The following is a 17006-nucleotide window of genomic DNA, read 5'->3' on the forward strand; positions in this document are numbered from 1 at the left end:
TGTGCAATCCTCCATAGAATCATAAAATTGTACAGTTGGAAGGTACCACAAGGACCATCTAGTCCAATCATCCTCTATGCAGGAATCTTTCAGCACCCAAGGTGTGGGTGAACCCACAAACTTCTGCTCACCTTGGGAGGAACTAGGTAATCAGACCTATTGTTCTTTCTTAGCAGGGGTGCCAACTTGAATAAAATATTACCAGGCCTAGGCAGGCCCTGCCCTGCATAATCGATCACAAGACACGACACACACACACACACACACACACACACACACACACACACACCCATTTGAATGGAAATGCCCATTTATGGAGGGGCAAAGGGACCTCAGCCCCTAGGAGTTGGCTCCTATGTCTCCCAGTCTACCTGAAAAGCTCAATGTGTGAGTAGGTCTGATTTGGTTGCTCCAAGCTCAGAATGCATGGCTGTCACCAGCCACTATTGAGTTCCTATAACAATAATTTAGGAACTTTCAGCACTTTGTAACAAAGTCAAGTTTTACTGTCTGTGCAATATTCCTGACTGATGTATGGGAAAGCACATGAACCTGACCTTTCAAGAATTTGTAAGTAAACCATTTTTTAAACTTACCAACCATTTGCCTTTTCCTATGTTGGGGCAAAATTTTGGAACTCACAAGGACAGATTTTAAAGTTATATTTCCACACTTTAATTTGTTGCATTTTTTAAAAAAAATAATCTCTGCTGGGCTTCTATCACCAAAGAGTACTTGTCCCAAATCTTGATCTTGGTATCCAGGAAATACCCTTTTATACCCATTTTTCCTTGAACCAACACACCTTCACATGTTCACAAAACACATGAGTGAGGAGTGCTGTATGAAAACACCTAGTCTAGTAATGGACAACCAGATACCAGCTGACTATATCTAGTGTGTTGACAAGGCTGGAATGTGTGTGTGTTTTTTTAAAAAAATAATCTTCTGAATAGTTGGACTGTTGTTTAATATTTTAAACACCTCCCCAGAAAACCAACATGTTCTGTGCTGTAATTTGACACCTTGGTTTATTACTCTATTTGTATACAATATTACTCAAAGTGGTCTTTGACTTTGCCAGTGAAGTTATAGATAATAGTTGATGGCCTCCAATACTTGCACAGAGCTTCCAGCATTGCTAAAATATAGTAGTCTGTTAGTAGGCTGTTAATTTTGTTCTTGTGCAAAAGATGGAAATGGGAATGCTTCCATGTACCGTATTTTTCTGTGTATAAGATGCCCCCATGTATAAGACGACCCCTATGTTTTGAGCCCAAAATTAAGAAATAAATATTTTAAACATTCCGTGTATAAGACGACCCCCAATTTTAAACTTTAAAAATTTGTGGGGAAATATAGTCTTATACACGGAAAAATACAGTATAATTCAACCACTAGATGTCACCACCTATGGAGTTTAGAATACAATTTAGCAAATAGGATAGTTTCCTCATCAAGCTGCAGCATGGAGTGCAGAATCGAGATTTGCTGAAGAACCTACTCTGAAAGAGACATTGATTTCAATTGATTACACTAGAGATGAATTTGGTAAATCAACCATGAGCAGTGAGAAACATGTTACTATGGAGAATAAATCCTGACTGGGGGAAAATTGATTGCTTAATTTGGAAAGATGTAGAAAAATAATAGATGGAAGGAATGCAGTGGATCTTCAGTATCTCATGACTTTTCTAACAATGATTAAACAGTTCTTTTTTTTAAAAAAAAAAAAAAGTTGAAGCAGAACATGGGCTAAACGTGAACAGGTTGGATAGTCCAAGGATTGATTTTACGAATTAACCAGGTGGGCAGGGTATAAATAATAAAATTATCATCATTATCAGCAGCAGCAGCTTTGATTCAGAAATAATAACAGCAGAATAATAATGAGTTTTAAGAATGGTTTTGGAGTAGACGAAGGCTCACCAGAAAATTCAGCACAACGGAAAAGGGAGCCAGTGTAAAATTGAGGAATAGCTGGGAAACACAGCCTAATATGTTTAATGAAGTAATCCTAAAGAATGTTTAAAGCCAGCCAAAAGTTGCCTGTTTTTCTAAGTGATTTTGCACCTCATTCCTGAAATTCTCTCCCAAATGCTGCTCCCCGCCCACACTTTTGGGCTTAACGCCTTAGCTCTCATTCTAATGAAAATAAAACTCAGCAGAGCAATCCTACAGTTGTGATGGCTGTGGTTAGAGAACATGTGGTGAAGCAGACATCACTTCCAGACCCCTGCCAGTTCTTTTGTTTTTACCTTCAAATTTCTTATCCTTATCCCACAAATATTAATTGCAATGGGAGGGAATTGTCTATGCTAGCTCCAGGGCTGGCTCAGCTTGGGAGAGTATGGGACTGAGGGGGTGCAGGATCATGCCTTCCTGACGTGCCTTCCAGCATCCCACTGGAACATCCACTTGGCGGAACATCAATGCCCGTAGAACTTGACATAGGTGTATTGAGGTGATTGGGGTTGTTCCAAGACAGCAGGATACAATTCTACATTGCAACTACTACCACCAGCTCAACTGCTGCACCCGTACTCAAGTGGTGCTGGTGGGGCAAATTTCATCTGCAGTGTGATACCGAAACCTGACAGCTGGTGTGCGTAGTCAGAAAACAATTTGGCAACATCAAATTGACCTGCATGCCTGGTTAAAGTGAGGCCAGAAAAGATGTCGAACCCACTGTAAGAAAATACCCCCCGTGAAAACTGTGATGCCGCAGCGAAACTCAGCGTATATTCTCGTGACGTGCTTCTTCGCCCTCTTGCCACTTGCGTCTGTTTTCAGGGAAGGTGAGGAGCAATGCAAAAGGCAGCACTCTGTGCATCCCAAGTGAGCCCTTGAATGCTGATTTCCTAATAAATAATAGGAAACTCCTGCCAACCTAGCAGTTTGAAAGCACGTCAAAGTGCAAGTAGATAAATAGGTACCGCTCCGGCAGGAAGGTAAACGGCATTTCCGTGAGCTGCTCTGGTTCGTCAGAAGCGGCTTAGTCATGCTGGCCACATGACCTGGAAGCTGTACGCCGGCTCCCTCGGCCAGTAAAGCGAGATGAGCACCGCAACCCCAGAGTCAGTCACGACTGGACCTAATGGTCAGGGGTCCCTTTACCTTTACCTTAATAGGAAACAGATCTAAATAAATTGGTGGTGGGAGACAGGGGCGAACGAAGGCGTCGCGACACATGGGGCAGGGCGTCACTACGTAGGGCACATACGGCGTATGTAGTGACACAGCACATGCACTGTACATAGTGGTTTGCCGGCGGTTGCCGCTCCGGCGCTGTACGGACGGTGCCGGGATCCTCTGCTTGCGGGTGTAGCAGCGACAGACGGATCCCACTGCCGTCCGTATGGCGCTCAAGTGACACCAGCAGCTATGTACAGCACATGTGCGGCTTCACTACATACAGCACATGCATGCAACGCAGCACTGACTGTGTACTGGTTGCCACTGGTGCCGGGATTCTCTGCTCACAGCTGCAGCTGCAAATGGAAGGATCCTTCACACGTGGCTGCAGCAGCATGATTGCTGCTCGTGCTGCCGCGAGCCCCCATGGGGTGCCTTCTTGTCACCCTCCCCAGACACGCACCTGGGGCGCACTGCCCCCCACCGTTGCGACGCCACTGGTGGGAGAAACCTACTGAGAAAATACCCCGAGAAGCAAATCATCCTGTATCAGCACCCAAGGAGATTTTCTCTCCCTTAATAAAGGAGATAGAAATCTCGGGAGCATCAGCAAGCTTCAATATGTCACCGTTGGTGTATGACCAAGGACCTTCGTAAACTGAAGCATCCATGTGTGAAGGAAGAAAAGCAATTAGCAGGGAAAGGATTGCATTAGGTATAGCTCATTCAGTGCAAAAAGAGGAGGACCTTCATCGAAAACCTGAGCGCAGAACAGAGGGGGCTGTAATATTTCAAGGACAATTCTAATTGCTCTTTAATTTCTTTATGCATTACCTCCATTGACATATTTCTTCCCCTCAGTATCTACCCATTTAATTTAATTTCCACTAATGTTGCTGCTTTCTGTCGCATTGTGTTGTTTCCCCTCCTTCCCCTCCCAATCTGGGTTTTGTTTAATTATAATTAATAAGTCAAGTTCATTGCTGCTATAAAGGCTTTTTTAAAAAAATAAAAAGGACTCCATTTGCCATTTATTTTGCACAATGTGGGGTAATGGTGGCAAAGTGTAAGATCCCTGCTATTTCCAAACAAAAGGGAAGCTGCTGCATTTATTGAAATCCTCCCCATGAACCCCAAAGTATCCGTCTGGAGGAAACCTGGCTTCGTCCTGACACAACAAAAGCAGTCAGTTTAATGAAAGTGTATTCAAAACGTATTATGAAGGAGGCATGGGTTGTGATCCCCAAAGCACTTGGTGCAGAACCACCACCATGGAGGTCAATGGGATTGCTGTGGAGTAAGTGGTCTGAGGATTTCAGCCACTACCTTGAATTCCTGCACGCGCCTTCTCTTTTATTTTCCTGCTTGTCCAGACATCAAATTTGGAAGCATTTCCTCTAGTGCTGACGGGAAAGGGTTTTTCTTTTCCAAGCTCAAGTGCCTAATTAGGAAAAAGTTTCTCTGCCTTTCACCCCTCCACTTGAGTGCGGCTGCTCTCCAGAGCCCCATTGACAATGCAGGCATTTATAACCTTAGAGTGGAGCAGCAGGAAGCTCTATTCCATTATTGTGTGATAAATGAAAACAACAGACAGAAAATAGCCTCATTCAAGCAGTACACCTGCTTTGTGCCTCTTCTGATCTCGGCTGAATTTTACAAGGGCTTTTTCCCCCTTCCTTTTTTGGAGCGGAGACCATAAGCAGAGACCAATTGGGGAAATCACCATTACTGAAGTCTCTGAGCTGGCCACTTCAGATAGGTTGCCTAGCTCTTAGGTTATCCTTTCCCAATAGCTATAGACTTCCCCCAATTGTTTCCATTTTAGAAACTGCCTTTGATTCTGAAGCTTTCAATTTGCCACAAGTCCTAGTTATTGCATGAGTTATTTCCATGAGTTATTTCTTCTGGTCCTCATGCAGACATGTTGTGCTTAAAGTTACCAGATGCGAAGAAAGAGAGCTTCTCTCCCCACTCAGCTGAACTACGCTTTGCAAATAACTTTAATAGCTGTGTAGGAGAAGGAATTTCTAGGCAAGAATGGATTCCACCCCATTCTTTCCCTTTATTGTGTACTCTGCTCCGCATGCCACTGTTCCTGAATTTTGGTTTAACTAGGATAAATACCCAGCTCTACCTCTCATTTAAATTGGAGCCAGTGAGAACAGTGAATGTCCGGCGTGAGTGTCTGGAGACTGGGGGGGGGGGGGGTGGATGGCAAAGCTACATCTCCAGATGTTTTGCTGAGTGGATCCCTGGACTTCCGTCCCAATATCCCTGTCAATTCAGTTCATTTGTATCTCCCCTCTCCCATGTTACTGATGCTCATATACACATAGGCAGGCCACTGCTACAAACATGACACAGTCATGTGTACAATTTTATGTACTACTCCCAGTGCTACCTCCACTATCATGCCTTTAAGCACCAGTTCTGAGGATCGCCAGTGGGGACAGAGTTGTTGCAGCCATCCCTTGCTTTTGAGCTTCCCATAAAGCATTGGATTAGTCACTAAGGCAACAGGATCCTGGACTTTGATGGGTCTTTGATCTGATTTAGCAGGGCTCCAAATGGGATGCGGGTGGCGCTGTGGTCTAAACCACTGAGCCTAGGGCTTGTCGATGAGAAGGTCAGCGGTTCAAATTGCCGCAATGGGGTGAGCTCCCGTTGTTTGGTCCCAGCTCCTGCCTACCTAGCAGTTTGAAAGCACATCAAAGTGCAAGTAGATAAATAGGTACTGCTCCAGCAGAAAGGTAAACAGTGGTTCCGTGCACTGCTCTGGTTCACCACAAGCGGCTTAGTCATGCTGGCCACATGAACCGGAAGCTGTACGCCGGCTCCCTCGGCCAATAAAGCAAGATGAGCTTTATTGGACCTAATGGTCAGGGGTCCCTTTATCTTTACAAGTAGTTGGTTGCATGTTTCTAAGTTTCACTCCACTTACTACCTGTAATATGAGAATCATGTCTGCAGTCAAGCCAATTTGGAGGTTTTCCTTCAGGCAAAATGTCTGGGGGATTGCGAGATAAGCCAAAAGGGTTTTAGTAACACTAGACAAATTTCCTGGGGAGATTGTGCACACCACTAAATCATCTGTGGTGTGGGACACATAATTTGCTTATTTATTTTATTGATTCCATAAAATTTATATACCACTTGATTGTAAAAAAAAAAGCAGTTTACAAAAAGAATAGAACAATAAGATTATTAGTAAAACCATTCCAAAAATTAAAACCAGCACCAAACTAAAAATATACCAGAATTCCAGATATTTGGGTAGGCTTGTCTAACAAAAATGCCTTTAGCAGGCACCAAAAAGAGTATGTTGAAGACACTTGTCTGATATCAAAAGGCAGGGAGTCTCAAAGTGTAGGTGCCATAACACTAAAAGACTAAGTTCCTACAAATGCAGAACAGATATTATATGGCACCTGTAACAATGCCAATTCTGCAGATCAAAGCAGTTGAGTGGGCATATATGTGGTAACGTGATCTCGTAGGTACAGTAAACGGCTCCCAGCTTATTGAGGGCTTTGAATACTACTAGTAGTAACACCTTGAACTTGGCCCAGTTGCAAATCAGCAACCAGTGCAGATCTCTGAGCATGGGTCTTCTATGCTGACAAGGCCTCACTTCCGTCAGCAATTGTGCTGCAGCATTCTGCACTAACTGCAGCTTCCAGATCAAGCACAAGGGAAGCCAAACATAGAGAACATTACAGTAATCCAGTCTTGAAGTAACCAATGCATGAACTACTGTTGCCAGGCTTTCCCAGTCCAGGAATGGTCAAAGCTGAAGACAGGTATGAAATTCACAGCCTGTTATGGCTTGAAAGAAAATTATGATGATGTATAGATGGTATTTAACTCCAAAGAAGCTAGCTCAGATGTTTCAGAATGTATCAAATAAGTGTTGGAAATATGTGTAAGAATTGTGAAGGTTCTTTCCATCACATGTGGTGGAACTGCAGGGAGGCCAAGGACTATTGGAACCTGGAGGAGAAGGAACTGGGTGACATCAAACCCCTTTCCAGCAGCAGAGGCCAAGGAGACTTAAGGTTTGCCAGTCCCATTACATGTCTTTATATGCAGGGTTTTCGGTGTGTATGTGTTTTGGGGGGGGTTAAGTAGCATTAAGATATGAGACTCATACACAACTGCAATAAGAAAAGTACAGTCCATGAACAATGAGTTCTTTGATTTGATGGCAACTAAGAAACTGGACACATGAAGGGAAGGGAAGGGAAGACAAGGGAAAAGGTAGAGTAGATGAGTTCAGGTATGCAGGATATGGAGAAGTTTTCTCACCTAGTAACAGGAAGAATGAAATGGTTGTCACAAAGGTGGAAAGCATCAATGGAGAGGTCAACATTTCATAAAAATTTTCCTAGCTTGGACCACTTTATGCTACAGAGCCAGGTTACATACTTGAGTCTTTTCCATGCAAAATCCTCCTTGCACCTACACAAATAACACACCCAGAAGATGGGTTCAGCATCACTACTTAATGAAAGGGTATTTCTTTGTGGGATCGAATATTTAGTCGTACAGTTTCTCCAACTTCAGTGTGAAGTGTCTCAGCGAAGGGAACATTTTAGTTCTTGATTCTTTAACTCAGATAAACTAACAGTCCCCTGGAGCGGTCCCTAATGTCCCCATTGGCCAGTTGGACCCACTGCCAGGAGAAAATCTGAACAAGGACTGCTGGCATTGGTCAATAGCTGGCAGCTGGGTGATCAGGCCTGCCACTTGCGGTGTTTGGGGTCTGGCCTCAACACCGCCCACCCAGGAAGGTGAGCAGACTTAGAGAAAGACTGCAATCCAAGAAAGGTGTGTAAATAGGATTTTGAAAGAATGTAGGTTAAGATTCTGAATAACATCTAATAACTTTAAAATAAAGTATCTGAAGCGTTGAGTCCATCAGAACCTAGGGCTGAACCTTTGAACGTTCACCCTTCACTAATGTGAACAAGTCTCCTGTTGTATTTGCCACATCTCTTTATCCTCTGTCCAGTCAGAGAACATCACAGAGCATTTGTGCCTGATGGATGGAATTGCTTATGGCATGTCATAACGTGATCGAAAGCGACATGGTGTGTTAAAATATTGGTCAAAAGCTCTCAGGGTGGTAAAATCTTCATGACACATGAAAATGTCTTGAAGCAAATACTTCATTTGTTGCATGCCTTATCCTTGGCCTATGCACCAGATAGGCATAGTTTTATTTTTCCAGAATATTTGGGGCATATAATATTTGCTTCCTGCCCCCAAAGAACCATGAGCAGATTTTATTTAACTGGAGGTGTCTATGGAATGGGCCAGCTGTATTAGCAGCAAGCAGGCAGAGCTACAAGCCACAAGTGGGGGGAGACCTAAAATTGCAGCAGCAGCAAAATGGTTTCACAGAAGCAGGGAATTAACTTTATTCTCTCGGAGTTGTTGCATCTGTAGCACAATTCATCCAGCACTGCCTATGACTAGGAACAATTTTCTCTAGCAGCTGTTAGTGGTTTAAATGTAACAGGAGCACTGTTGCCTGTATGCTGAACATATATCAGCTGAGCTGAAACTACTCACTGGTTTTTGTTTCATCTTTTGAAAACAGTGACAAACCGGCAACACATTTGAACCTGATTTTAGGACTCCTCTATGTTCAACAAGAAGGCAGATAGATAGGAATTTTGTTGGCTCCTGTTTGTGTCTCAATAGACAATGGAGTGCGCCTCCAGGGGTGAAGTCAAACCACTGGTGAATCACAGCGCCTGATGTGTCTGCAGATACTGGTAGCAGATAACTGTTGCTTCCCACATTGTTTTGCTGTGTTAGCAGCACTGGGACCTCTCTGGAACCTATCTGGGACACAAACCTGGGCAATATCTCCCGGGCTACCCAGACAACAAGACCACCCTCTTAGCCTCACTGATGTGGTCCAAAGGAAAGCAGAGTAATACATTTGGCACCAGCTTGGCTGCAGGAGTTGCCAGAAGGAGGCATCCAAGGTGGCATCTAACCATCTTACGGACTTCAATCTGGATTTGTGTATGGTTTACTACTTAGCCTTTTCTTCTCCCAAAGATGTCCCACAAGGCAGCAGGTATGGATTTTTCCACTGGGTTTGCTCCTGAAGCCTTTCTCACAAGGCAGCAGAGGTTTAGGACCACAGTTTTCCTTTTCCTAGGTGAGCCCCATCTTCCCCTCACTTCCTTCTAAAGCATGTGAAGAAACTGCCTTCTTGACTGTTGGACCCACTATCGGTTTCGTCAACTCAATCTGCCAGAGTCTTCACATGGAACGGAAGTCCCCAACTCACAGAGGGTTTAAGACTCAGCGGCCATTCTCACCTGGTTTAGCCAGCCAATGGAAGCCGTTTCCCTGGGTGCATCCACTGTCACATGTTGACAGCTTCTAGGAGTCACAGGTGAGAGCTGAATGCAGGGTGGGGGACCAAAGGTGGACCAACCACCCCAGAAGGAGCACAATGTGTCCTCCACCAGGGGTACTACCCCTGAGGCAGAGTGAGCCCATAGAAAAATAATGGAACTGCATTGGGACAGTCTATTCACATAGACTTATAAGAGCAAGGGTCCATTTTGCTCAGTGCGGTCAACATCTTTCCAAGTGTTCAGATGGCACGCTTATATACATCTGCTACTGAAATTCATGGCATTCCCAGATTCTGATGTGTGGGCTTTCCCCTGCAAGGTTGAATGATGCACTGCCTGCCTGGGGGTCATGGGGTCATAAAAAGGTAAAGGTACCCCTGCCTGTACAGGCCAGTCTTGACAGACTCTAGGGTTGTGCGCCCATCTCACTCTATAGGCCGGGGGCCAGCGCTGTCCGGAGACACTTCCGGGTCACGTGGCCAGCGTGACATCGCTGCTCTGGCAAGCCAGAGCCGCACACGGAACGCCGTTTACCTTCCCGCTAGTAAGCGGTCCCTATTTATCTACTTGCACCCGGGGGTGCTTTCGAACTGCTAGGTTGGCAGGCGCTGGGACCGAACGACGGGAGCGCACCCCGCCGCGGGGATTCGAACCGCCGACCTTTCGATCGGCAAGCCCTAGGCGCTGAGGCTTTTACCCACAGCGCCACCCGCGTCTCGTCATGACCCCATCATGGGGTCATGGAAGCTTGCAAAAATTGTGTATGGGCAAATTCTGATGTGCAGTGTCTCTAGGCTTGCCGTATGTTAGGAAAATTCCTGACAGGTCCTGGTTTTTGGGTGTAAAAAGGGTGTCAGGGGGAATTTAGCTGAATCGGCAAAATGTCAGGGAAAACCCAGATGGAAAAAGAAGCGGAAACAACTAAAAAAGCTTAAAATCACCATTTTTGGGATAAGTTCCCCCCAAAAGCTTAAAAATAAAAAAAGCTTAGCAATTTGGGTGGTTTCCTAAAAAAAGGTCCAACTTTGCAGGTGTGAGGAATTTTACTTTTTGAAATGTGGCAGCCCTAAGTGTCTCTTCGTGCTGGTCACAGCCACGCCCCTCCTGTGATTTTTCAACCTTCACTGTGGACTAAACCACAGAGCCTAGGGCTTGCCGATCAGAAGGTCGGTGGTTCGAATCCTCGCGACGGGGTGAGCTCTCGTTGCTCAGTCCCAGCTCCTGCCAACCTAGCAGTTTGAAAGCATGTCAAAGTGCAAGTGGATAAATAGGTACCACTGTGGCGGGAAGGTAAACGGTGTTTCTGTGCACTACTCTGGTTTTGCCAGAAGCAGCTTAGTCATGCTGCCATATGACCCGGAAAAACTGTCTGCGGTCAAACATCGGCTCCATCGGCCAGTAAAGCGAGATGAGCGCCGCAACCCCAGAGTCGTTTGCGACTGGACTTAACTGTCAGGGGTCCTTTAGCTTTTTAAGATTATACAATAAAAATGAGCTTTCAGTCTCTTGTTTGGGGTTCTGTAGAGCCTCTTTTTCTCTTTCCTACTTGGGTCAGACCCTTGAAGAAGGGAGCCATAGGATTTTGAAAGAAGCAGAAGAGAGGAAGATGTATCAGCTCTGAGTGTGCTTTTGCGGTGCGAACCATTTCCTTTTTAAAACCTTTGACTCATGGTTATCACCTTGTTGGGGACGCGGGTGGCGCTGTGGGTTAAACCACAGAGCCTAGGGCTTGCTGATCAGAAGGTTGGCAGTTCGAATCCCTGCAACAGGGTGAGCTCCTGTTGCTCGGTCCCAGCTCCTGCCAACCTAGCAGTTCGAAAGCACATCAAAGTGCAAGTAGATAAATAGGTACCGCTTCGGCGGGAAGGTAAATGGCGTATCCGTGCGCTGCTCTGGTTTGCCAGAAGTGGCTTAGTCATGCTGGCCACATGACCTGGAAGCTGTACGCCGGCTCCCTTGGCCAATAAAGCGAGATGAGTGCAGCAACCCCAGAGTCGGCCACAACTGGACCTAATGGTCAGGGGTCCCTTTACCTTTACATCACCTTGTTGAATCACTACAATCTGCCCAGTTTTGAAAATAACTCGCCTAGAATAAAGATATTGCAGCCTCTCTGGCGGCAACCAAAGTATGGACGAGAGGAGAGAGGTAGCATGTGTTATCCTCCCTCCCCAGCTCCTACTGAATTGTATAATGCCAGGCAACGTTAATCAGGACTAAGAAGAATAGAGGTTCTAATGTACTTCCCTGGAGAGACATCTCCATTAATTGCTTGCCAAGTAGTTGATTTTACTCTACTGCCTGCAGTCCATAGGAAAACTGCGATCCATTAAACCAGGTAGGATAATTCTATAACCTTTCACGCTGCATTGCGCAATGTCAAGTTATGTCAAAGTTTTTTGTGTTTTTTTTAGCCACCCACGAGTGGTAGCTTTCTTATAATCTCAATTTCAGATTATGTTCAGTTTAACAGAAGATTCCGCCCACTAGGAACAGAAATGATTTTGCGCAGAGAGGACAACTCAGGGGTTGTAAGCTTAGATTCAGGTCCCAAGTAGCCTGATCCAGCCCCTGCCAGCCCCACCATATTTTCATCATGGTACAGATTATAAACAGGGACGCGGGTAGCACTGTGGGTTAAACCACAGAGCCTAGGACTTGCCGATCAGAAGGTTGGCGGTTCGAATCCCCACGACGGGGTGAGCTCCCATTGCTCGGTCCCAGCTCCTGCCAACCTAGCAGTTCAAAAGCCCGTCAAAGTGCAAGTAGATAAATAGGTACCGCTCCGGCGGGAAGGTAAACGGTGTTTCCGTGCGCTGCTCTGGTTCGCCAGAAGCGGCTTAGTCATGCTGGCCACATGACCTGGAAGCTGTACACCAGCTCCCTTGGCCAATAAAGCGAGATGAGCGCCGCAACCCCAGAGTCGTCCGCGACTGGACCCTTTACCCTTTACCCTTTACAGATTGTAAACAGGGAACCCACAATTTTGCTTAAAGGCTTTGAGAACTAAGCATACCCTACACTTGAAGGTTATGTCTTTTCTATTAATTTACAGTATAACATATAGGTGATGGCCACAGAGCTGGACATTCTCAAGCCAAGGAGTGGCTAAAATTGTGGGCTCAAAGTCCCATCAGCCAGAGTGACCAATGTCAAGGATGATGGGATTCATAATCCACCAGCATCCAGAGAGCAACAGAGTGGCCACCCCTGCTTTAGCCCACAGGTAGCAGTGGACTTAAGCAGCCATTTAGGGCTGCGTTGGTTCGTGACCATTGCAATTAAATGCTCATGGGACATGGGTGGCGCAGTGGTCTAAACCACTGAGCCTCCTGGGCTTGCTGATCGGAAGGTTGGCAGTTCAAATCCTCGTGGCGGTGGGGAGCTCCCATTGCTCTGTCCCAGCTCCTGCCAACCTAGCAGTTCGAAAGCATGCCAGTGCCAGCAGATAAATAGGTACTGCTGCGGCGGGAAGGTAAACAGAATTTCTGTGCACTCTGGCACTTGTCATGGTGTCCTGTTGTACCAGAAGCGGTTTAGTCATGCTGGCCACATCACTCGGAAAGCTGTCTGTGGACAAATACCCTCGGCCTGAACGAGGAGATGAGTGCTGTGGCAATCACACAGGGTCCCTGGACATTTAAGGGTCTATTGATCCCTGTGCCAGCACTGTGATCGCTTCCCTGCTGCCACCAACCAGTTACTCTCTGGTAAAACACTGAGTCCAGTCAGTTGTTAAAAGTGAACCAAAAAAACAAGTTTATTTTACAAACATTAACAAGTTTATGGTTTCTCAGATAATATTCCTTTTTTTAAAAAAAAAATTTTTATTGGGTTTTCTGCTTTTATAGAAACAAAACACAGACAAAAAAGAAACACAAGACAAAAACATGTATAAAGTCAGCAAATCCCCGTTTCATAACCTTGTTCCCTGACTTCCCCCCACCCCCCCTCGTGCATCCCAGTTCCCAAGATTATAACAGCAAGTTGGTATTTCTCCTCTTAACCATCTTATTCATCTTATTGCCTCTTTTATAATAAAAAATTAATTTTCCTAAGTTGGACTTAAGTTCTCTTCCATCGATTTTTCATTTTATCTTAATTAAGAGTCATATTAACCAAACCTAAAAGTCTTAAGAGTTTTTAAGAATCTCCTCTTCCCTCCCTCCCATCCCCGGTTTTTGTCCCTTCCCAATAAAAATCCAAAGTCGAAATTCTCAGCCTGGGTTCCTCACGTCCGAGGCTTTCAAGTTTCTTTCAGTCCCTCTCCGCCTGTCTTGTTGGTAGTCCTTTATATCAATCGTCGAGTCTGGAAAAAATTCTTTCACCATCAAAATATATTCTCTTCCCACAAGGAGATTTGAAAGTAGCTGCTGAAAAATTTCCACAAAGCCTGTGTCTTGAAAGTCAGAGTCCAAACGGAGGCCCCAATCATATTTCTTTATTTTAAGTTCCTGTATTCCATATTGTCCCGGGACCTCCTCCTTCTTCTTCTGTGTCTTTCGCAGACTTGTGGTAGATATGTTCCCAGAGCCTTGCTTGTGTTCCACAGATGTCAGCTTTTGGTTGTTGCTTCCCAAGGTTACTTCCTCTTTTTCTTGTTGTTTAGTCTCTTCCACCTCTGTAGATATTGTTTCCCATTCAGCTGTGGATTCTTTCTCATTCAGGTCCTCAATACAAACAGCAGAGTTGCCTGTTCCCAAGGTCATAGTCACAAGTTGTTTATTCATGGCCAAGCTCTGCTCTTGTAAGATTCCCACCAATTGAAACATCCTTTCGATTTCCGCTAGTAACTTTCCTTCCACAGCCATTGTATCCATTGTAGTTTCACGAAGTTCCCCCTAGGGGGAATCTAGTTACTTATTAGACTTTTCTCCAACAGTCCTTTAACTTATTATTATTACTTTGTTTCCAACGATTTTAGCTCAATTATAACTCGTCTTAGTCCAGAGGAATCTTAGATAGCGATTTTTCCACTTTAAACCGCCCGTTTGACAGCTTTGACAGCTGTCAAACTCCGCAGCTCTTACACAGGCACAAAGGCAGGACGTTCCCGAGCCCGGGAGGGGGGGGTTGTTTAAAACAACAAGAAGGTTTCCAAAACTCCACTCTCCAGCCCAAAATTTCCTTTAGCTAAATCTTGAAAGATAATGTCCTTTTTAACTCACCCCACCAAGGGTAGGCTCTCCAGCTTAGCTCTTATGTCGTTGCTTAGATCGTCTGCAGGGGGGGGGTGCGGACTTCCTTTTAGCACACCCCCCGGTCGTCTCCAATTCAGGGTAAAACTTTTTTAAAGTCCCAATCTGTCTTACTCACGGGTGATTCTTTCAGTCCAAATTTTCAAGGAAGGAAGTCAGCGCTCTCTGGTCATGGCTCGCGGCTTCGCTCCACCGAGGTAGCGATCGACTCTCAGTGCCACGCCACCCCCGTATCCTCTCCGCAGCCTTTAAAAAGGCTCTTCGTGAATCAGGGGGGCGCTTAAGGCAGCCGCCGAGTCTTCAGTCCGCAGGCTTCCGCGCCTGCGGTTTCTAAGGGTCCCCGCGTCGCCGGCGCGGCAAAGACCCGTCCTCGGTAGAGCCGATTCCCTCCGCAGCTCGGAGGGAATCCGCCATTTCCAGATCGCGTTAACCCGGAAGTCCTCTGGTTTCTCAGATAATATTCCTCTCAGTATCTTAACTTTAGTTTCTTTACCGGCCTATACCTTCCTAATACCTTCTGACTGATTATCTCAACTGTTTGACTGACTCCTCTTAACAAACTCTCTCACTCTCTCACACCAGACTAGCCCAACCCACAGACTTATCTTCTCTGTCTCTTCTAACTCCAGACTGTCTTCTCAACAACTCTAACTCCTCCAAAAAACCCTCTGTGCTTAAACCTTATACACAGTTAACTCCACCCCTTGGGTTCTCATTGGTTAGTCATTTTACAATTAGTTAACCCTTTCCTTATGAACCCATTATGATGTCACACATCTAGGAGGGCAAACACCACAAGCACCATATCCCATAGTCAAATTCAACTGGACTTAACCGTCCAGGGGTCCTTTACCTTTTACCTTATTGGGGTACTTCATAATTCCAGTGTTTTTATTGCTTGATGGAATCAATTTTACCTTGGAGGGAAAGCTGACCAAAATCTGGAAATACATATTGTACCTCTTAAAACAGGAATGTGTGGCATCCACTGGTGCTGAGGTGTCAGAAAAGAAGTCGCTGTCGCAAAGAAAAACAATGTCCACCAAGTCCCCAGGGCTATAATACACATGGCTGGTGAAAAAGGTGAGCTGCAGAAAAAACCTTTTGCCTCCCTGCTTGTATGCTCCTTAAGGTAAAGGTAAAGGTACCCCTGCCAGTACGGGCCAGTCGTGACCGACTCTGGGGTTGCGTGCTCATCTCGCTTAAGAGGCTGGGAGCCAGCGCTGTCCGAAGACACTTCTGGGTCACGTGGCCAGCGTGACGAAGCTGCTCTGGCGAGCCAGCACCAGCGCAGCGCACAGAAACGCTGTTTACCTTCCCACTATAAAGCGGTACCTATTTATCTACTTGCACCCAAAGGTGCTTTCGAACTGCTAGGTGGGCAGGCGCTGGGACCAAACGACGGGAGCGCACCCCGCTGCGGGGATTCAAACCGCCGACCATACGATCGGCAAGTCCTAGGCACTGAGGTTTTACCCACAGCGCCACCCACATCCCGTGTATGCCCCTTATTTTAGCCAAAAAAGCTCTGCTCGGCACTAGTATGAATTAATTTAAATGCTTCTCCAGCCATTGAGAAAAATTCTGCTTGTTTGCCTCAATTTGTCAGCTTTATTCCTTTTACTATGGGGACGCGGGTGGCACTGTGGGTTAAACCACAGAGACTAGGACTTGCTGATCAGAAGGTCGGCGGTTCGAATCCCTGCGACGGGGTGAGCTCCCGTTGCTCAGTCCCTGCTCCTGCCAACCTAGCAGTTCGAAAGCACGTCAAAGTGCAAGTAGATAAATAGGTGCCGCTCCAGCAGGAAGGTAACCGGCGTTTCCGTGCGCTGCTCTGGTTCGCCAGAAGCGGCTTAGTTGTGCTGGCCACATGACCCGGAAGCTGTACGCCGACTCCCTCGGCCAATAAAGCAAGATGAGTGCCGCAACCCCAGAGTTGGCCACGACTGGACCTAATGGTCAGGCGTCCCTTTACCTTTACCTTTACCTTTACCTTTACCTTTACGTCACTCTACCGCCTGAGCAGCTTGCATTACAAGTTGGGGCAAAAGCAGAAATAAAATAATGAACGCCCCCCCCCAGTCATTTAAGACAGCTACAAATTTAAAATATTCATCCCTTGAACCAGCACTATTCAGTAAAGGCAAGCATCTGCTTTGGGTGAAGCCTAAAGTCTGAGGTGAAAGCAAGGAAATTTCACAAAAATTGAGGCCCCTTCCTTTAGGTCATGTGTTATCATTCCTCTACAGGAAACTCTGCCGTCAATCTACATTTCCCCTCAATGACACCATTA

This window comes from Podarcis muralis, chromosome 9 (assembly GCF_964188315.1).
Source record: "Podarcis muralis chromosome 9, rPodMur119.hap1.1, whole genome shotgun sequence".
In the NCBI taxonomy this organism is placed as follows: domain Eukaryota; kingdom Metazoa; phylum Chordata; class Lepidosauria; order Squamata; family Lacertidae; genus Podarcis; species Podarcis muralis.